This window comes from Podarcis bocagei (assembly GCF_964188305.1).
Source record: "Podarcis bocagei genome assembly, chromosome: Z".
Taxonomy (NCBI): Eukaryota; Metazoa; Chordata; class Lepidosauria; order Squamata; family Lacertidae; genus Podarcis; species Podarcis bocagei.
The window spans coordinates 14,702,747-14,725,066 of NC_138140.1; the positions used below are offsets into that span (position 1 = coordinate 14,702,747).

Sequence of the window (22,320 nt, forward strand, 5' to 3'; positions counted from 1 at the left end):
TTGTAGTTTCCAGGTCACCTTCAATGGTAGCCCCACATAGAGCGCATTGCAGTAGTTCAAGTGAGAGATAAGCAGAGCATGCACCACTCTAGTGAGACAGTCTGCGGGCAGGTAGTGTCTCAGCCTGCGTACCAGATAGAGCTGGTTAACACAGAATTGACCTGCGCCTCCATGAACAGCTGCGAGTCCAAAATGACTCCCAGGCTGCGCACCTGGTCCTTCAGGAGCACAGTTACCCCATTCAGGACCAGGGAGTCCTCCACACCTGCCCACCTCCTGTCCCCCCAAAACAGTACTTCTGTCTTGTCAGGATTAAACCTCAATCTGTTAGCCATCCATCCTCCAACCACCTCCAGACACTCACACAGACATTCACCGCCTTCACTGGTTCTGATTTGAAAGAGAGGTAGAGCTGGGTATCATCCGCATATTGATAAACACCCAGCCCAAACCCCCTGATGATCTCTCCCAGCGGCTGCATGTAGATGTTGAAAAGCATGGGGGTGAGGACAGAACCCTGAGGTACCCCACAAGTGAGAGCCCAGGGGTCTGAACACTCATCCCCCCACCACCACTTTCTGAACACGGCCCAGGCGGAAGGAGCGGAACCACTGTATGACGGTGCCCCCAGCTCCCAGCCCCTCTAGAAGGTCCAGAAAGATGTTATGGTTGATGATGTCAAAAGCCGCTGAGAGATCCAGCAGAACTAGGAAACAGCTCTCACCTTTGTCCCTAGCCCGCTGGAGATCATCAACCAGTGCGACCAAGGCAGTTTCAGTCCCATGATGAGGTGTAAATCTCGACTGGAAGGGATCCCAATTGGTCCGCTTCTTCCAGGCGTGCCTGGAGTTGTTCAGCAACCACTTTAAGGGGGAGTAAAGGAGGAAATACCAGGAAAATCTGGTCTGCCTTAAAACATCCAGGATTACATAAACTAAAAGGCTAAAACTATCTTATCTAAGCTTTCTTTTTAAGTTGCAAAAGGATGGCACTCTGCTGAACTCACAAATGTAAGGAAGGACAATATCTAATTTAAAATATCCTTTCCCATAGCATGTATTCACATTCCAACAGGCTCTGGGTGCTGATGGGAATTGTAGTCCAAAAAATCTGGAGTGTACCAGATTGCAGTAGGCTGATCTAGATCAGGGCTAGACAGAAAGTAGCTTGTGATCTATCCGATGTGAGTGACTTATTGTGAGATCTTTCTGCCCTATATGTTTGCAGAGAATAATTCTTGGTGCTTCCGTTTCCTGTCTTTGATATGTCTCCTTGGAGATACACAGGAGATCTCTAGAGAATGTTTTATTGATAGGAATGGGTGTGTAGGAGATGGTATTAGAACAAGCCAGCTCCTGTCCCAAGGGAAGGAATAAGGGACTGTTTGTGTACACCATCTCTCTGTAATACAATAAAAATTAGAGAACATGGTGTAGTGGATAGTGTTTATGGGTAGACTTGGGGTTAGTTCCCTGCTTTGCTGAGAAGATTTCTGGGCGTCCTTAAGAAAGTCATTTTACCTAGGCCTGCTCAACTTTGCAAGGCTGTAGAGGGGATATGTTAAATAAGAGCTGTCAAGTAGTAAGTGCAGTAAAAGGGCACTGCATTACAAATGGGCTGTGACTCAATTAAAAGCACATTCTGCAATGAGGAAACTAAAATCTGACATTTGCTCAATGCAAACTGGATAGATATTGCAAATATTTGATCCTGTCATTCAGTCAGTCTTGGAGAGAGGTCCTTGCGCTGTGGCCAAGTGCAGGCTTTAGATGGAAACGTTTGCAAGTTCAGCCCAAAATGCTGCGTTAGACTGGCCTTCTGACTCAGCAGGGCTCTTTAAAAAGCAGAGCTGGGAACCAATGTGGTGTAGTGGATACAGTATCAGACTAGGATCTGGGAGACCAGGGTTCAAATCCCCACTTGGCCATAAAGCTTACTGGGTGACCTTGGGCCAGTCCCTGTCACTGAAGCTAACCTACCTCACAGGGTAGTTGTGGGCATTAAACGAAAAAGGGGAGAACCATGTATACCACTTTGAGCTCCTTGGAAAAAAAGGTGGGGTTTAAATGCAATATATAAAATAATGATAATGATAATCTCTATTGTATCATACAACTGCCTCTGGTATGAGGATGGGCATTAGCTCAGTGAATGCATCTGATTTACATGCAGAAGGTGCCAGGTTTAATTCACAGTACCGGTATCTCCCGGTAGGGCTGGGAATGCCCCCTGCCTTTTTTTTTTTAAATGATATTTATTAAAATTTCAGAAACAAAAAATTACATAGTTAGAAATAAAAGAGACAAGGAAAAATATAGAAAAAAAACATACAATATACAAAATATAAAAAAGTTAGAAAAAAATACTTAAAAACAAATTAATCCTTCCGTATCTTACATTTCATTTCCTTGCTTCCCTGACCTCTCACCTCCCTTTTTTGTATTCCAGTTCAATTGGTTAATTCAGCAAATTCTTTCCCTGTTTGTTTTTGTCTTAATCCTTTAACTTAATATTTTATAGCTTTAGATTCTCACCAATTAACCGGCCATTTTTTCATACACCTTTATGAAAAAATTTTAGAATTACAAAAGAAAACAAAGCAGAAAAAGAAAAAGAAAAAACAAGAAAAGCAAACCACATCAAACAATACAAGTTCAAAAAACAAAAATACACCACAAACACTCAAAAACAAATCCATCATTCTCAAATCCTCAACTGTCATTACCTTCTTTCTTTGACTTCCTCCTCCTCCCTTTTTTTGTATCCTGGTTATTAATTGTCGCAGCAAATCCTTTCCATATTTCATAATATTCTATCATTACATTACCTTAATCTATTTTAATCTAATCTTACTATAAAAAACCTTAAAGCTTAAAACTTAAGTCTTATTTTTACCAACTTCTCATAACCATAATATTCTTACATAATTCTTTAAACATTTTTGCTAAAGCCAAGTAATTTCGTTCCAACATTTTTCTAACATTCATCAATTTTATAAGACAATCCTAGTAATAAAAATAAAATAAAAACAATCCAATCTTCATCCAACGTCTCTTCCTCTTGGTCCCAGGTTTTGTCAGTCCTTTTTATCCCATCAATCTAGCGCATTAACCTGGCAATCTTGTATCCGAGGCCCTTAAGTCTCTTCCATGTCCCTTCCGCGGCTCTTCATCATATTTATAGCTGTATTTTCCTTTGTCTCCTGCTCCTTTCACTCGTGGGAACTCCAGCTTAACAATGTTTTTGACCCTTCTCGACAAATCAGCCCCTTTTCCATAGTCCACACTAAACTCCATATGGTATTTAAGAACATGTTTCAAAGTCCCTCCAAAATTAAGAGCCCCCACAACCCCAAACATCTCACGGCCCATTGCCAGACTTGAAAAGTCCAAACATCCCTGCATAGAGGGGTCTATCCAACCCCCCATTTCCAAACCAGACCAAACTTTATCTTTCCAAATCTGGCTTTTTCCAAGTTCATTTGTCAAATCCAAAAGCTCATGATCCTGCTGGGCCACAGCTCCCTCCATCTCTGGCGCCCCAGATTCAGCAACATCCTCTTCCCTCATCTGTTCTGTCAGGGCATACTCCTGATTTAATTCCTGGGTGGGCTACATATAATTTCCCACTGCCTGTTCAAAATTTCTGATCGCATCAGTCATCAAGTCCGTCTTCTCATGTAGCTGTTCCAGTAGGGCATTTGTTTTACAGAAAGCACACAACAGAGCTTCTAAATACATTGTCCTGCAAGGTCAGAGTCTATTCCCATGATTGTAATCAGTAACAGCTGCAAGCTGGTTACAGTTTCACAGTCTCCCTCTAGGGGGAAAACTTCTATTTGTTCTTTCTTTTAAAGACAAGTCTGACAACAAAGTTTCCTTTTTCAGATATTTTGTCAATATTTGTTCCTTTAAAATGCGAAGGGGAACAATGGAATCACTATGTTTCTCTTCTTTTAGCTATCTGTCAAAGACGTTTGTCTCTGGTCAATGAGTTTCAAAAAACCTCAGTCCTGACACCCCGCTCCAGGATCAAGACGGTGGAAAGTTACTTTATTTTGCACTCACTTCTGCAGGTTTAAACAGTCCGAAAAAAATCCCCCCTCTTCTCCTGCTTCCAAAGGGGGTTCAACAATTTTAAATGATGAAAGTTAACCTTTTACAAGCGATTTTCTGAGCTCTAGTTTGCCATGTCTTTGCTTTAATCTATCTACAAAGAAATGGAAGGCTGACTTCCTGTTTAGACCTTCCCGTTTCAGTGCCAAATTGAAGTAAACTTTTAAGTCCAATTTTCCTTTTTGCTCGCAAGTCCTTATTTAAAGTCCAATTGTCTGAGATTTAAGTACTCACGGGTGATTATTTTCGATGCCAAATTGTCCCAGGAAAAAGGCAGCGCTCTCCGGCAACGGCTGTGCGGCTTCGCTCCACGGAAGAAGCAGTTGACTCTCAGCACCGTGCCACTTCCCCCTCTTCGCTCTGGAGCCCGTTAGTGGGTTCCTTTGCGGGTTGGGGGGGCACTAAAGGTGCCCGCCGAGTCCCATGGTCACAGGCTTCATCCGCCTGTGATTTTTGAAAGGGTCCCCGCTTCGCCATAGCGGAAAAGACCTGTTTCACGTGGAGCTGGTCCCTCCGGATCAGAGGGAGTCCGCCATTGCCGATGGCGCCACCCCGGAAGTCCGGGAATGCCCCCTGCCTAAAGTCCTGAACAGCGGCTGCTTGTCTGTGTAGATCAGTAGTTTTCAATCAGTGTGCCATGGCACTTGAGGACTTGAGGAACATTCAGGGGGCCTCCAGTGGGTCGTCCTTTCATTGACTTGCAGCCCGTATCTTCATGCATATATACATATCTCCCCATGTTTATCTCCCCAGGGGCAGAATGGGGGAATTCCCACTTACACATGTCCTGTAACGGAACCTCAGTGTAAGCGCCTCCCATAGGGGTGCCATAGAAAGAATGTGGTTGGTCAAGGGAGAAGTGGACTCAAAAAGGTTGAAAACCACAGGTGTAGATAATACTGAGCTACTTGGACCAATAGTCTGAGCTAGTATATAGCACTTTCTTATGTTCCTATGGTTGGGACAGTTCTGTTGCCTTACAGCTCTCTACTAATCATGTGTATTTGGAAGAAAGTCCTGTTGAACGCAATGGGTCTTGCTTCCAGGTAGGTAGGCTAAGGATTCGGCAGCCTTAGTTTTTAATGTAAATCAAGGGCTGCATCCAATGCTAGTTTGGCTCAGGAACAGACCCAATGCAAATAAATAAATAAATAAAATGGACATGACTTACTTTCATCCATTAATTTCAGTGGGTTTATTCTGAGTAGAGCTTAGCTGGTCACAATCTACTTTTTGTGACTACATTTTTGTAAGTTTTTAGAACTGCTTTTAATTGATGAATTTTGCTTATACGTTACCTTTCTCCTAGTCAAAGGCCAGAGGAGGCACACAGCATAAATTAAAATAGATACAACTAAAACTAAACCACATTATAAACATAAACATTAAAAACATTTTAATGTTGTGTTTTAAATTGTCGTAACCCACCCTGGCACTTTAGGGCGAAGGGCAAATAACAAAACAACTGTTGTAAACAAAATCTGCCCTTCTTCCCTTATAGGATATCCAAGAGCCCATATAGAGTCCTTAAGTGGGTTCTCTATCGGTAGGAGAAAATAACAGAGGCCAACCAGAGAATATTGAGAAGCAAAGCAGGTAGTAAGCCTGATCTTTATTAAAGCTGTTGCAACAGGGTGCTCCCCTCACATGCAGGAGGACCCAAAACAAAGGTCTGCCCGCCCTTATATAGACATTTTAAATTGCCTGCCCTGCCGTCCAAGACTGCCCCCAGAAACATCATACCTACATCACGGAAGGGGTGTAGCCCAAGACCACTCCGCAGATGCATCATACCTACATCATAGAAAAGGTGGTCTACAGCAGAAATCTGAGTGCGTTGTTTATCTCCTGTCCGGCAGGTTACTTGTTAATGGTCACTTGATCGGATTACCTGGGGAGACTGGCCAGTCTTTTGTAATGATAAATACTTAGTTCCTATTCATACACAGACATACCCTTAAGACAGGATTTGTGAAGGAAAAGACACTGGGGAGGCTTTTCCATTTTCATTCGACCTTGCAGAGAAATATTTGAGGTCAATTTGGGAGGGACAAAATGGTTTCAGGACTTTTTCTGTGGGGTTTCAGACATGTGGTTTATATATGCAGTTATGAACATATTATATATATATATATATATATATATATATATATATGCAGGTTTTGGTGTCTTCGGGTGTCTTCCCGTGTAAGAGTTGGGGTGTCTAGGCGACGTTTCGACGAGGTCTCACTCGTCATCTTCAGGCTGGTGCTTTCGGCTTCTTGTTACTGGAACAGAGCAGGATCTCAGTGTTTGAGTTCCTATAAATACTGTTGAGGGGGTGTGGTGTATAGCCTCCAACGTTCTGGGCAGAGAGGAAGTTCCCAGGTTAGTGTGCCTTTTCTTCTTTTGTTCATTAATTACTTGAGGGATATCTTGAGAGATTTCTTGAGTGATATTCTGAGTACCATTTAGGAGGGTCATTAGGTGTGGATTAGTTGCTAAAGCTTTCGTGTCTTGACCTCTTGAGCTTGTGAAGAGTTTTTCTGAGAAGATGGCTGTACTGCACTTAGTTGTGCTCTGGCTTGGCTTCGTGTATAGGGGCGAGCTGTGGTTTTGTGCCCTGTGCCAGCCAGATCTGTGTAGGGATTGCAGGGGGGTGCAGCATCCGGAGGTGCCACTATGGTTTGGCTACTGGATGGTGTCTGTAATTTATCTGTGGAGATGGTCTGGGTTTGGGTCTGGTGTGGTTGATTGGAGATGGCGTTCTGTGTGCCTCTGGTTCTGGTGTCGGTTTTTGTTGGGAGGGCTAATTTCCAGATGTCTGGCAGGCGGGACGTGTCGTCACGCTTGTTCATGTTGTGAGGGTGTTTCTCTATCTCGATGGCTTCCATGATTATTCTCTTGTGGTGATGTTCCATGTTAAAGAGCAATTTGGAATCTGCAAAATTAATTTCGTGTCCTGTTTCTTTCATGTGTTGGTAAAGAGAGGAAGTTTTTTCTTCTTTTTTGACGGCATTCTTGTGTTCTGCGATACGTGCATTTATTCGTCTGTTTGTTTGTCCAATGTACGTGGCTGGGCAGACTTTGCAGGGTATTTCATAGACCCCTTGGTTTTCTAACTGGATTTTATCTTTGGGGTTTCTGAGGATATTGGCTATTTTTTGGTTGGTGCAAAAGGCTGTTTTGATATTGTGTTTATGGAGGATTTTGCTAATTTTATCTGTAGTGCCCTTGATATAAGGAAGGAGGGCCATGCCATTGTTTTCTTCTGTGTCTTGGTTTTTGGGGGGTGTTTCTTTTTGGATTAGTTTCGTAACCCTGTTTTGCTGGTATCCGTTGGCGATTAACACATTTGAGATATTCTGTAACTCAGTTGTCAAGTGGTCTTTGTCAGCCAGGCGTTTGGTTCTGGAGATGAGAGTCTTGGCTACGGAGTTTATTTGTGCAGGGTGGTGGTGTGATTGTGCATGTAAGTAGCGGTTGGTGTGTGTTTTTTTCCGGTAGATAGTGTGTCCTAGGGAGCCATCAGGTTTTTTGTAGATTAGGACGTCAAGGAAGGGAAGTTGGTTGTTGGCTTCTATTTCCATAGTGAATTGTATTTTGGGGTGTAGGCTGTTGAGATGTGTGAGGAAGCTATCTAGTTTTTCTTTCCCGTGTGGCCAAATTACAAAGGTGTCGTCAACATATCTGAGCCAAAGTTTGGGTTTGTGTTCTGACTTGTCTAAAGCATTGGTTTCAAAGTGTTCCATGTACAGATTTGCGATGACCGGTGAGAGGGGTGATCCCATAGGTGCTCCTTCTATCTGTTTGTATCTTTGTCCATTGTGGATGAAGTACGTGTTGGTTAGGCAGTGGTTGGTCAGGTCCAGGATGTATTCGGGGGGATTGTATTTGTTTTGAATGGCTGTCAAGGCTTCATTAATGGGCACTTGTGTGAAGAGAGATACAACATCGAAGCTCACAAGTAGGTCATCGGGATGTAGGTTTTGCTTCTTTATTGTTTCTATGAACTGGAAGGAGTTTGTAACGTGTGAAGCGATAGATTCTGCATAGGGCTGAAGTTGCTTAGCGAGAAATTTAGCGAGATTTTGTAGAGGTGAGCCTATGGAGCTGACTATTGGTCTGAGTGGTGTTCCTTCTTTGTGTATCTTGGGGAGACCGTAGAGTTTGGGGCATCTGGATGATTTTTCTCTGGGGATGATTCTTAGCTGGATTTCTTCACTGATAGGAGAGGCTTTTATTTTGGATTTGGTGGTTTTTTCCAGATAGGTGGTGGGATCTGTTTTTATAGGTTGGTAGGTAGGGTCTTGTGAGCTTCGATGTTGTATCTCTCTTCACACAAGTGCCCATTAATGAAGCCTTGACAGCCATTCAAAACAAATACAATCCCCCCGAATACATCCTGGACCTGACCAACCACTGCCTAACCAACACGTACTTCATCCACAATGGACAAAGATACAAACAGATAGAAGGAGCACCTATGGGATCACCCCTCTCACCGGTCATCGCAAATCTGTACATGGAACACTTTGAAACCAATGCTTTAGACAAGTCAGAACACAAACCCAAACTTTGGCTCAGATATGTTGACGACACCTTTGTAATTTGGCCACACGGGAAAGAAAAACTAGATAGCTTCCTCACACATCTCAACAGCCTACACCCCAAAATACAATTCACTATGGAAATAGAAGCCAACAACCAACTTCCCTTCCTTGACGTCCTAATCTACAAAAAACCTGATGGCTCCCTAGGACACACTATCTACCGGAAAAAAACACACACCAACCGCTACTTACATGCACAATCACACCACCACCCTGCACAAATAAACTCCGTAGCCAAGACTCTCATCTCCAGAACCAAACGCCTGGCTGACAAAGACCACTTGACAACTGAGTTACAGAATATCTCAAATGTGTTAATCGCCAACGGATACCAGCAAAACAGGGTTACGAAACTAATCCAAAAAGAAACACCCCCCAAAAACCAAGACACAGAAGAAAACAATGGCATGGCCCTCCTTCCTTATATCAAGGGCACTACAGATAAAATTAGCAAAATCCTCCATAAACACAATATCAAAACAGCCTTTTGCACCAACCAAAAAATAGCCAATATCCTCAGAAACCCCAAAGATAAAATCCAGTTAGAAAACCAAGGGGTCTATGAAATACCCTGCAAAGTCTGCCCAGCCACGTACATTGGACAAACAAACAGACGAATAAATGCACGTATCGCAGAACACAAGAATGCCGTCAAAAAAGAAGAAAAAACTTCCTCTCTTTACCAACACATGAAAGAAACAGGACACGAAATTAATTTTGCAGATTCCAAATTGCTCTTTAACATGGAACATCACCACAAGAGAATAATCATGGAAGCCATCGAGATAGAGAAACACCCTCACAACATGAACAAGCGTGACGACACGTCCCGCCTGCCAGACATCTGGAAATTAGCCCTCCCAACAAAAACCGACACCAGAACCAGAGGCACACAGAACGCCATCTCCAATCAACCACACCAGACCCAAACCCAGACCATCTCCACAGATAAATTACAGACACCATCCAGTAGCCAAACCATAGTGGCACCTCCGGATGCTGCACCCCCCTGCAATCCCTACACAGATCTGGCTGGCACAGGGCACAAAACCACAGCTCGCCCCTATACACGAAGCCAAGCCAGAGCACAACTAAGTGCAGTACAGCCATCTTCTCAGAAAAACTCTTCACAAGCTCAAGAGGTCAAGACACGAAAGCTTTAGCAACTAATCCACACCTAATGACCCTCCTAAATGGTACTCAGAATATCACTCAAGAAATCTCTCAAGATATCCCTCAAGTAATTAATGAACAAAAGAAGAAAAGGCACACTAACCTGGGAACTTCCTCTCTGCCCAGAACGTTGGAGGCTATACACCACACCCCCTCAACAGTATTTATAGGAACTCAAACACTGAGATCCTGCTCTGTTCCAGTAACAAGAAGCCGAAAGCACCAGCCTGAAGATGACGAGTGAGACCTCGTCGAAACGTCGCCTAGACACCCCAACTCTTACACGGGAAGACACCCGAAGACACCAAAACCTGCATTCCTGTACCCGTGAAAATCTACGAAAGCATATATATATATATATATATATATATATATATGACCTTAAAATTCTTATAACACAACCATATATATGACCTTAAAATTCTTATAACACAACCAACCACTCTAAGTGCTTAATTTTGTTGGGATCAGGTCCATTCTTTCTGTCTTTCTCTTTTCCCCTCTCTGATCTGCTCTCCCACCCATTTTTTCCCCTTTTTATTTCTTTCTGTTCTTTTCCCTTCATCCCTCCTCAGCCAAAGCACCCTGCTTTCCCCGGCGGGCCCGGCAGGCGCCGCTGTCCCGTTTCGCAGGCCTGGCCGCTGCGGGTTCAGCTGTTCACTCCAGCCCGGGGATTGACAGGCCTTTTCGCAGGAGGCGGAGGAGGCGGAGGCAACCATAGCAGACACTGAGAGGCAGTCGCGAGAAGCCTGGGAGGTCGCCGCCGCCTCTGCCTTGCAATCCGCAGCCATCCTGACCCCCGAGCCCCCGAGCTCCCCCGCCAGCCGGCTCCCCAGGCACATTTGGCTCCCTACAACCACAACAGGTGGGTATTGGGGGGCTCAGGATGCAGTTCGGGGGCTTTTCTGTGGGGCGAGGTGGGAGGCCGGGCAGTTATAAAATGGAGACTGAGGAAGGAAAGCGAAGGAGTGAAGTAGGCCAGGTTTTCCCCCACCCCAGGGGCGGAGGGGAATGGTTTTTACCATCCCCCCAACAATCCCATTAGCTCTCCCCACCTACCCCCCCTTTTTGGCCCTTAAAGGGGTCGCAGGCCCCCCTTCCATATTTGACTTATTTCAGACTCTGCTGACCCCATTTTGTTTGTTTTTGTTTTGCAAATGCAAAGCAGACCTCCATCCAGTTTTGATGCCTCCATGCAAAAGAAAAGAAAAAAACCCAGAGCAACACCCAAATATGCATTTGGTTTAAGTCATTTTAGGGGTTATGAAATTATTGTTAGGTGCTCCTTGCTATTGCTGTTGCTATTAATTTGTGGTGGAGAGAGGGAATTGGAAGGTTTTGCAAGGGAGAATTGATGAAAGGGCGTTGGTTCCCCACCCCCCTCTGAAGTTTCAATAACAAACCGTGCAATTGTAATGATCGTTATTACTGCAAAATTGTGCGATGCTGATTTCAGGGATGGAGAATGGAGGTTTGTCCTTGGTTTTGGAGAAGATGTGGGCCAGTTAACACCCACCTCTTTCTATTCTCTGCCCCCCCTCCGCCGCTTTAAAACCAAAACATAAATGAGTGACTGAATATATTTCGGGTGCGCTGGATTGGGAGAGTCTTGACTTTTAATTAGTGTGTTGCCTTTCAGCGTTGCCATTTTGCCCAGGCTTCTGTTTTGCTTTTAAATCCATCTCTGCCTTCCATTGTTTTGGCCGTGCGTTGTGGTTGTGGAAGGCCTGGATATGTATATCTACGTGTGTGTGTGTGTATTTGTGTGTGTCCCCTGTGACTGAAACTGCAAAACTGTCTCTTACCTTCGATATCGGTCTCTGACATGCCATACATGTAAAACGTGTGTGTGTGTGTGTGTGTGTGTGTGTGTGTATGGGCATCTTTTAAAATAGCAACCGACATCACTCTTCCATTACGACACACCTGATTGTATACAGAAATTGGCATTTTTGGCGGGGGAAGGCACACTTTAAATAGGGTAACAACGTGGAATTTTATTCTTATTATTTCAAATGCAGAAAGATGAGGATTCTTTATTTTTTTAAAAAAAGAAAGAATTTTTAATCTCAACGGAATTTCAGAAGTTTGGGTCTGATCTTTTTCATTGGTTGTGTTGTGATCCTGTTGCGGCTTCTTATGGGGGGTGGGCAGGATCCTGGCCCAGAGACTAAAAGTGGAAGAGAGGAAATTAAGGAAAGTCTTGCTTTGAGAAATTAGTGACATTTAGTGTGTGTTTGGTGTGGTGTAATGAATGTTGGAAGTATATTGTTGGGTGATGTTATACTCTACTGTGAGACTGGTGCGTGTGAATGGCTGTTAGTTTTTCTGATGTGGTCAGTCTCTCCCCCCACCGCCCTTTTGTAGATCAAATTAGAATTTTAAATCTGTTCTTTAAGAACTGTGCATTTAATGGGTTTGTAGGGAGAACACGCCCCTCTTTCCTGTGTCTTTTTGGGGCTACAAATCATGGTTTTCATTCCCAAAGTTGTGCAGCTTCCCAGCTGTGAAATGGTGATGATGAAACGAGAACATTTGGGAAGTTGGATCTGTCTATGCCTTCAAGATGGTCACTGTGTGTCGCATCCAAAATTCTACTGTCAATGGCTGTCGCTGTAATACAAAATGAGGATTGTGACAATCGAATTTTTTTTATTGTCGTCTTTGATCAATACCTCTTTAAGCTTTTTGGGGGGGGGCATGATGAAAGGCACAAAAGGTGCTGCTACTTTTTCCTCAGGATGATGGCCTGTGTTTAAGAGTGCTTCTTATTTTCTTGAGGTGGCTTCTAGCAGGTAGAATTGCTGGGGTGTTTTTTTGGTGGAATGTTACATTAGATCTCTTCTCCAGTGCTGAGCAGTCACAGGCAGTCATTGATTTCTGTTAGCACCTAGCTTTCACACATTTTTCCAAAGTCAAGCATTTAAAGATCCTGAGCCACAGGTAAAATTGAGACGGGTGGGCTATGAAACTGTATATAAATATCAATAAACTCTGCTTGCCTTTTGCAGATACAGATACATGCTCTTTTACTGGTTAAAGCTTGAAAGTTCCTCTCCCCCCTGCCCCCACCCTAGCCTAGTATTTGGGGTATATTCCCCATGTAGAGAGAGAGATGAAAGCCTCTCTTTGGGACTTTTTCTTGTAATCACGATGCCTTGGACCACTAGTGTGCTAAATGTTTGATTTTTGGGATGGAGTGGAAGGAGCTTATCCAATGTGGGGTACACTTCATTCCTCCCCCTCTGCTTTTTGCGATAGAAGGGTTATCAGCATCCCAGTTCTGAAATTGGTTGGTGATTGGGAAGGTGTCCTTGAACAGTGCACATCTGCCTTGTGACCATTCCTGGTCCATATTATGGTCTGTCTGGAAATGCCTCCTCCTATGTGTGTTGGGGTTAAAGATAGTGGACTTGTTTGGGCATCACTTTAAATCTGTGCCTCTCTCTATGTCATTATGCTCCAACTCCCATTAATCCACATGGCCAGTGGTCAAAGATGATGGGATGAGAGCTGTAGTCCAATGATAGCTGGAGGGCCTCAGGTGTTCTTCACACTGGTGCTAAGCCAGTGGGTAAGGTGGGTGAGGCTGCTCACCTGTCAGTCACATTGACTTCAGGTGACTTCAGGGCTTGCCAGTAGCATTTAGTGCTTTGAAGTGCTGCCGATCAAAAGATTGTTGATGCTTCAAAGCGCTAAAGAGGGCTCTTTATAAGCCCCTTCAAGGATTGACCAGTTATGGAATTTTCCATGGGAAGCATAACAGCACAGCCAGACCCAGGAAGCTTTAAGTCAGTTCCTATCAGTTGCTAGCACTAACTTCAAGCCCTTCTTTCTGTTGGGTCCAGCTGTGCTGAGGAGCTCCCCATGGGATACTCAGGAATATATCTGATCCCAGGTGACCTGCTCTTGCCACTGATCAGCTGATTGACAGGGAGTGCAAGCCTCCCTTGTCATTGCACTTTAAGGCTCCTGATCATACAATGGCAGCTGCATCTTCACCTGCCCCATACCTTATGTCACGGATGATGTGAGAGGTGGGGCAGGTGGGTGTGATTTGGCCTCATGGGCCAAATTGGGAGCCATGCTGAGCCTTATTAGCTTATATATCTGAGTTTCTAACACTGGATCTGTTGCTCCAAAACAGGGGGAAATATTAAAGTAGACCAGTTAAGACCAGAAATGTGAAGTCCTGGGGTGGTGATGGAATGGTATGGGGAAAATTTTCTTTGTTTCCCCCCCCCCTCCCTAAACCTAGGGTTATATCCAGTGTAGTGCTACATGAGGAATTTGTTTGCACGGCAGAGTATTCTCCTCACTCCCCAAAACCAGCCTTAGGGGTTCCCCCAACCTTCTGGAGCAGAATTGGTGCAAGTGCAAAAGGAAAAGAGGATGGAAAGTCCCATTGCACAAGCAGAAATCATAAGAATGTAAGATGAGCCCTGCAGGGTTAGGCCAATGGCCTATCTAGTCCAGCATCCTGTTATCACAGTGTCCAACCAGAGGCCTGTGGGAAACCTTCAAGCAGGACCTGAGCACAAGCCCTCTCCCCTCCTGTGTTTTCCAGCAACTGGTGTTACAGCCTCCAGCTGTGGAGGCAGAGCACACCTATAATGGCTAGTAGGCAAATCCTTGCACTGATGGGACTTTTGAGTTGAACACTGCTCTTAAAATTTATAGATGAGCATTATTTTTGGGGGGCGGGGGGAGAGGATGAGTCTATTGAGGGCTATTATTCATTATAGCCAAATGGAACTTCCATGCTCAGCACAGTATACCTCTCCCATGCCAGGTACGGTCAACAGACCATTCGTGAGAGTGCAGGCTCTCCATGTTTCTTGTATCGTCTGCTTTTGGTTTGAAATAGTATAAAATTTTGGCCTGCTTTTTCTTGGGGGCGTTTCTGTAGCTTGTGTAAGAGAAATTCCCAGTTCTTTGTAACTCTGAGTACCATCCCCGGACTAGATTTGGGTTACTTTGTCCCCTCCGTATATTTGAGGGCTTTGTTTGAAGGAAACTCTGAGTGTTGTAATTAGCCTCAAATAGCTTTAGATAACTTCGAGGAGTTTTGGATGGTTTCAGCGGGATTTCAAAGGGGCTTTCGAAGAGCCTCAAAGGAAGGGAGGATGTTTAGAATGCCATCCGGCGACTCCCGGAGTCCTTATCTGTGGATGAGGTATAAGCTTGTTTTCTGGGAGTGTGTCTTGTATTATTTTTTTAAAGCTCCTACTCCCTCTGCTGAGGCTCACAGGAGACTTGCTTCAGGCACCATCTTCTTTCTCCTCTGTATACCTTTCAATATCAGGTGTTGTTGACAAACTGCATAAAGGCTGTTGCCTTTAGGCTCAGGTTTGGGCTTCTCAGGTGTATCTGGATGGCCGCTGTTGAATTCTGACTGCTGAATTTGCTGCACTGATGCAGCAGGAAAACATTTTATAAGCAGGGCCAGGGGACCTGTGACCCTCTGGCCTTTCCAGGTACCTAGGAAACTGCCTTATACAGAATCAGACCATTGACCCATCTAGCTAAGCAGACTTGGCGGGAACTCTCCAGGATTTCAGGAAAAGGAACTTTTCCAGCCCTTCCTGGCATAGTTGCCATTGGTGATTGAACATGGGACTTTCTGCATGCAAAGCAGATGCTCCCCTACTAAGCTACAACCCTTTCATAGGGCTTTCTGATAACTCTTGGGAGGTTTCCCTACTGCTCCTGCCTCTTGCCTAGGCCCCAGCTAGGATCAAGAATGGGGAAACTATGGAATTTTCTGCCGCAAGATTTGGTGGCCACCAGCTTCAGGAACATAAGGAGAGCCCTGCAGAATCAGACCAAAGGCCTATCTAGTCCAGCATCCTCTTTTCCACAGCAGCTGAATGAAAGCCCCAGTGGGAAGCCTACAAGCTGGACATAAGAACAATGCCCTTTTCTTGCAGGTGTTGCCCAGTGACTGCTATTCAGAGACACACTGTCTCTCATTCTGAAGGCCCTGTAACAGCAAATGTGACTAGCAGCCATTGGAAAGCAGAATAGGCACATTCACAGAAAATCAGGCGATTGGTGTTTGCTAGCCTTGGTGGCTATATGCCACCTCCAGAATCAGAAACACTATGAAGTGCTGAGGAGGAGGAGCAGAAGAGAGGGCTGTTGGCCGTATGTCCTGCTTGTGGGCTTCGCTGTTGGCCACTGTTAGAGAGAAAATGCTGGAGTTGATGGGCCTTTGACATGATTTGCTCCTAAATGCCACCGACTTGGATGGCTTTAGAAGAGGACTGACAGATGAATCAAGGATAAGGCTATCAGTGGCTACTAGCCGTGGTGGCGATGCTGTGCTTCCACAGTCAGAGATGCTTCCAAATACCAGTTGCTGGAATCGTGTGTCCCTTTCTGACAACATCAGGCTAACAATCAAGATGGACAAGACTGTTGATACCAAGGAGCTTAATTAGACAGATCTGTCTTATTTAGACAAGCTCGTGGAGGTAAAAGGCTATCAGTAGCTTCCTAGAGTCCTCCAGCTATGGGGCAGCTAGGAAGGTAAATAAGTATGGGGAAAGCAAAATGTCACTTAGAGAAAGATCTGCAGTATTTTCCTTGAAGCTTGCATTTGTTTTGTTCTGAATTGTTTCACTTGATGTTTTAATGTGTTGTAAACTGCTTTGAGATTTTTTCTTTTAAAATGCGGGTGATATCCAGAGCTCTCTCTCCTTTAAATCAGAACCAGTGAAGGCAGTGAATATCCTGTGTGAGTGTCTGAAGGGGTTGGAGGAAATGATGGTGGTTAATGAATTGAGGTTGAATCCCGACAAGAAAGAAGTACTGTTTTTGGAAGACAGGGTGTGGGCGGGTGTGTGGGACTCCATGCTCCTGAAAGGGGTAACTGTGCCCCTGAATGACCAGGTGCGCAGCCTGGGAGTCACTTTGGACTCACAGGTATCCATGGGGGCACAGGTTAGTTCTGTGTCCAGGGCAGCTGTCTTCCAGCTCCATCTGGTACCAAGGGCGTAGCCAGGATTTTTGCTGTGGGGGGGGAGGCCTTTGTTAGGGGGCAGAACATCAGTTTACTATGTATTTTTATTTACAGTGGTGCCCCGCAAGACGAACGCCTCGCGAGACGAAAAACTCGCAAGACGAAAGGTTTTTTCGTTTTTGAGTTGCTTCGCAAGACGAATTTCCCTATGGGCTTGCTTCGCAAAACGAAGCTTGCCCCTGCACCCCGGACCTCTTTTGAAGCAAGGGGCGGCGGGGAGAAGATCACTTCTCCCCATTGCCAGCCCCGCAATCTCCGGGGACAGAGGGGAAGGCGCGCGCGCGCCTTCCCCTCTGTCCCCGGACCCCTTTTGAACCAAGGGGCGGCAATGGGGAGAAGCGATCTTCTCCCCTCCGCCCCTTGCTTCAAAAGAGGGGACAGAGGGGAAGGCGCGCGCGTGCCTTCCCCTCTCTCCCCGGACCCCTTTTGAACCAAGGGGCGGCAACGGGGAGAAGCGATTCTCCCCGCTGCCCCTTCCCTTGCTTTAAAACAGGTCCGGGGACAGAGGGGAAGGCCCGCGCGCTTCCCCTCTGTCCCCGGACGGTCTCCATAGGAATGCATTGATTGATTTTCAATGCATTCCTATGGGAAACCGTGCTTCGCAAGACGAAAAACTTGCAAGAAGAAAAAACTTGCGGAACGAATTAATTTCGTCTTGCGAAGCACCACTGTATTTTTATTGATTTAGGGGGGCAGCTGCCCCTCCCTGCCCCCCTGGCTACGCCCATGTCTGGTATGCCAGCTGAGACCCTACCTGCCCACAGACTGTTTCACCATAGTGGTAGGTGCTGTGATTATCTCCATCTTGGACTACTGCAATGTCATCTATGTGAGGCTACCTTTGAAGGAGACTTGGAAACTACAACTAATCCAGAATGTAGCAGATAGACTGGTGACTAGGAGTGGCCTCCGGACCATATAACGCTGGTCCTAAAGGATTTTCATGGGCTCCTAGTACGTTTCTGAACACAACTCTTAAAGTGCTGGTGCTCATCTTTAAATCCCTAAGTGGCCTTGGCCCAGGATACCTGAAGGAGCGTCTCTACCCCCATTGTTCAGCCCAAACACTGAGGTCTACCTCCTGGGGTCTTCTGGCAGTTCCCTCACTGCAAGAAGTGAAGTTACAGGGAACGAGGCAGAGGGCCTTCTTGGCAGTGGTGCCCTCCCTGTGGAATGCTCTGTATGTCAAGGAGATGAATAACTTTTAGAAGACATCTGAAGGCAGCCCTGTATCAGGACGTTTTTAGTTTTTGACGTTTTATTATGTTTTTATATGTGCTGGAAGCCACCCAGAATGGCTGCGGAAACCTAGTCGGATGGATGGGTGGCTTATTATTATTATTAGGTATAGAAAGTAAATAATTCTTAATAATAATAATCCCTGCTATAAAAAAGGCACCTAGATATATTGTGACTGTCACCCAGGTTTAAGGTGCCATTTGGCAATTACAGTGGTGCCCCGCAAGACGAATGCCTCGCAAGACGGAAAACCCGCTAGACGAAAGGGTTTTCCGTTTTTGAGCTGCTTCGCAAGACGATTTTCCCTATGGGCTTGCTTTGCAAGACGAAAACATCTTGCGAGTGTTCCGATTTTTTTCGCTCCCCCCCCTTTTCTAAGCCGCTAATAGCCTTTTAGCCGCTAATCCGCTAAGCCTTTAATAGCCGCTAAACCGCTAATAGCGCTAATCCACTAATCCGCTAATAGGGTTGCTTCGAAAAAACCGCTAGACGAAGAGACTCGCGGAACGGATTAATTTTGTCTTGCGAGGCACCACTGTAGCTGAAATATCTGTTTCTAACACTGCTCCCTGCTTGTGGAATGCTCTCCCAAGGGAGGCCCTACTGGCGTCATCGCTGTCTGTTTATAAGCACCAGGCACAAATACTGTTCTTTACCAAGGCCTTTACCCCTAGTTTGCAAAGTAATTGGTTATATCCTTGGCCTTTCCCCCCGTTCATCCTTTTAGTTTAGTTTAATTGAGGTGGATTTATCTTTTAAAATATTTTGGTTTTTATATTCATGGATTAGTATTTTAGGTCTAGTATTTATATTTTGTTTTAATGTTTCTTCTAATTCCTTATATCTACCTTCCATAGGATCATAGAATTGTAGAGTTGGAAGGGACCCCAAGAATGATCTATTCCAACCCCCTGCAATGCAGGAATCTCAGCTAAAGCATCCATGACAGATGGCCATCCAACCTCTACTTAAAAACCTCCAGGGAAGGAAAGTCCATTGCTTTTCTCATCTTATGCCCCCTTAAGAAACTGTTGTTTGCATTGGAATACCAGGCGTGAAATCCTCCTCCAGGGTATAAAGGATTACCTAAAGCCTTGGCAATAGGAATTTTGGGTTGTATCCAGAGTAGACCCATTAAAATTTATGGATCTAACTTAGTCAAGATAGGCTCTGAGGTTCTCGGTTCTGAGAAGGGCTAGCACTGGATATAACTCTTTCTCTCTCCCTGCCCCTATCTTAAACCTTGCGTTTGTTTTCCTTTGCCGCTAATCTTAACAGTTGTGAAGATAAGCTTCCACTTCTGACCTGGATACATGCCAGGGCAGTGTAGATGTGTTTCTGTGCTCCAGTTCATTTGCAACAGAAGGGGTAGAGAATGGGATTTGGCAGGAGCCGAGATTGTTATCTCCTCCACACATAACTGATGGGCCAAATCTGGAAGATGGGCAGTGTCCCCCACCTGGCAATCATGTGACATTACAATGAGACATTGGTGGTGGGGGCATGGAAGCAGTGGGATTGTTTCACAGGCAGTGGCAATGTCACAGGACTGAGTGTCAGGCTCTTTGTTTGCTCCGCTTCAATGAAATACTTTACAGTTTCTTGTTGCATCTGAACTAGCAAACTATGGTTTGAGCTTGCCTTCCAAACCACCATGGTTTGGCATTCCATCTGAACTGAAGCTCTGTGAGGGTTGGCAATTTTATCATTTCCATTCCCTGGTTGGAAGCTGAATTTTGTGTATGGGTGTGTGGCTGAGCAGAGATTTGAACCCGGACATTCCATTCTATTCTCTCTGGTGAGAGTGGCAGAGCACATGCTTTGCATGTAGAAGGTCCCAGGTTCCACTCCTGGCTTATCCAGGTAATAAGATCAGGGTAGCAGGTGAGAGCCTTCTCTGCCCAAGCACCTAGAGCAGGAGTGTGGAATAGCTGAAGTAAGTATTCCAGTTAGCAAACTTTTTTTGGAAGCCGAACGTCCAATATGGCTTCCGATTGAGGAAGCTCCTGCAGCCAATCAGAAGCCACATCTTGGTTTTCAAACCTTTTCAGAAGTAGAACAGACTTCTGGAACAGATTCTGTTCGAGAACCAAGGTACGACTGTACTGTGTTAGCACTGGGCATGGGGCAGGTCTGTGGGTCTTGGGAAAACAGCCTTGCAGGCCTAGTTTGTCCCATGGGCTGGAGGTTTCCCACCACTGAATGGGCAGTACCAGGCTAGATGGGCAAACAGTGTGTCCTAATATAAGGCAGTTTCCAGTGTTTCCTCTGCATCTGTTTGCTGTTGCTTTTGGCAAGCGTTTCGGGTGAGATTGGCAAGTGGCCCTTAGTTCTGAACTGCTGGGTTAGGATTTTTCTAAAGACTGTCGATAATGTGTGGGTGGGTGGGTGTTTTCTAATTGCCACCTTGCAAAATCAGCCCATAGGTGTTTTCTTACCCACCTGTCCACATGCACCTGTGCCAAATCATTTGTTGCCCATCAACAGCCTTCAGGGGGAGAGAAGTAATAACGGTCTCTCCTCTGTTTTCCAAATGTTGTCCTACCTGGTAGACTCTCCCTCATCACCTTGAAGCTGGATACCTCAGGGACATTGTGTGCTCCTTTCTTGAATTTCCAGCTTACATTTAAAAAAGTCAAGTGGCTAGCCCTCGTGGATATGAATTTTGAAAAGTGTGCAGACAGTTTTTGTGCTCAGTTGCTTGTGTAGACTTTAACCTTTTGCTTTTTCTGGGCTACTAATGTTTTGGCCACCAGTGGCAAAGAACTAAGCCCTTATTTTTAAATTTTAAGCAATGTTTAGTACAATTAAATAACCTTGTTAAGTTACCTCTATTTGTTTTCTGGTTGCTCCCCATTGATTCCACATCCCTTGCACCCTGTACCAAGATCAGTGCTAGAGGATACGGTTTGCTTCCATGGTGAAAGGGAAAAGGTAGGAGGACACTTCTTGTTCTGGCCCTTGACAGATTTATCCCAAAGGCGATGTGGACCTTAACAACTCCAACCGTTGATCTGCACAATTTTTTTTGTGAGCTGCAAGGAGGAAATTGGAAGCCCTTCCTTCCATTTTTACTAATGGAAATGTCTCATTGTGTCCAAACTGTTGTGTTTAAAACTGTATGGTTTCTTGAAGCCAGGGTCATTAACCATGGTTTGAAAGTGGGGGGAAATCCAATGTAAATTGGGCTAATTTGTATTGTAAGATAACCTGATGCCCCCAGGGAGCAATCCGGTTCAGCACATTTATTTTACTTGTACGTTAGTACTTCAGTTGACGAACTTAATCCATTCTGGAAGTCCGTTCTTAAACCAAAACCGTTCTTAAATCGAGGTACCACTGTACTTAGTAAACAAACCAACCAACCAACCAAACAAATAAATAAATTGAAATGGCCAGACTTGTCTAAATATTGTTGTTGCACTTTGCATCTGTTCATGATACTCATTAGCTTACAAAATGGAAAATCTGCAGAAAAACTGGGGGAATATTTTTTTCACTTTCCACTCAAATCCAGCCTAGAGTTACCCTCATAGCACCTCAAAGCTAGGTTAGCCATTCTCTGTTCTAGACAGTTACTAGCATCAGACCTCATTGGCTTCTGCAGGGTGACAGCAACTATGTCTTTCATGGTGGCTGTCATGTCTTCTCTTGTGTGGGTATCTCATATGGTGTCCTTTGGGCATTTGACTACAGTGTCCATTATACCTGACCATCGCCTGTGCTGGCTTCAAAAGGTAGTGAATGCTGCCACCTTGAAAGGAGTTAAAAGAGGGTTAGATGAATTCATGCAGGAAAAGGCTATTGTTGGCTACTAGTCATGAAGACTGTGTTCATCACCATCCACTGTCAGAAGCCTCTGGGTGCCAATTGCTAGGAATTGCAAGTGGGGAGATTGCTGTTGCCCTCATGTCCTGCCTCCCAAAGGCACTTGCAAGAAGAGGACTAGGTGGGCCATTGGCCTTTTTGAACATGGCTTTTCTTACTATCTTTTGGCTGGGATTGACGGGTTCTAGTGGCACTATACCCTATTGTATACCACAATTAAACCTTGCCTAGGCGCCTCCCCCCCAGTGAAATTTATTATTATTATTTATTTCATTTCTATGTCCCTTTACAGTTTAAATAAAAAAAAATCTTAAAACAATTTACAACACATTAAAGCATCAAATAAAAC

General features: G+C 44.8%; 1 protein-coding gene across 13 annotated transcripts in view; it reads left to right on the plus strand.

The window, feature by feature from the left end:
* Positions 1 to 10,455: 10,455 nt before the first annotated feature.
* The window catches only part of PRRC2B (proline rich coiled-coil 2B), a gene marked incomplete at its 3' end in the record, with an annotated part of 69,453 nt that continues 57,588 nt past the window's right edge, over positions 10,456 to 22,320 (plus strand). For 6 of the 13 annotated variants that reach the window (XM_081180056.1, XM_081180062.1, XM_081180063.1 and 3 more), the window contains exon 1: positions 10,593 to 10,745. Of the gene's footprint in view, positions 10,746 to 22,320 lie in introns of all 13 variants that reach the window. The other 7 variants (XM_081180066.1, XM_081180068.1, XM_081180057.1 and 4 more) reach the window with 5 other exon arrangements.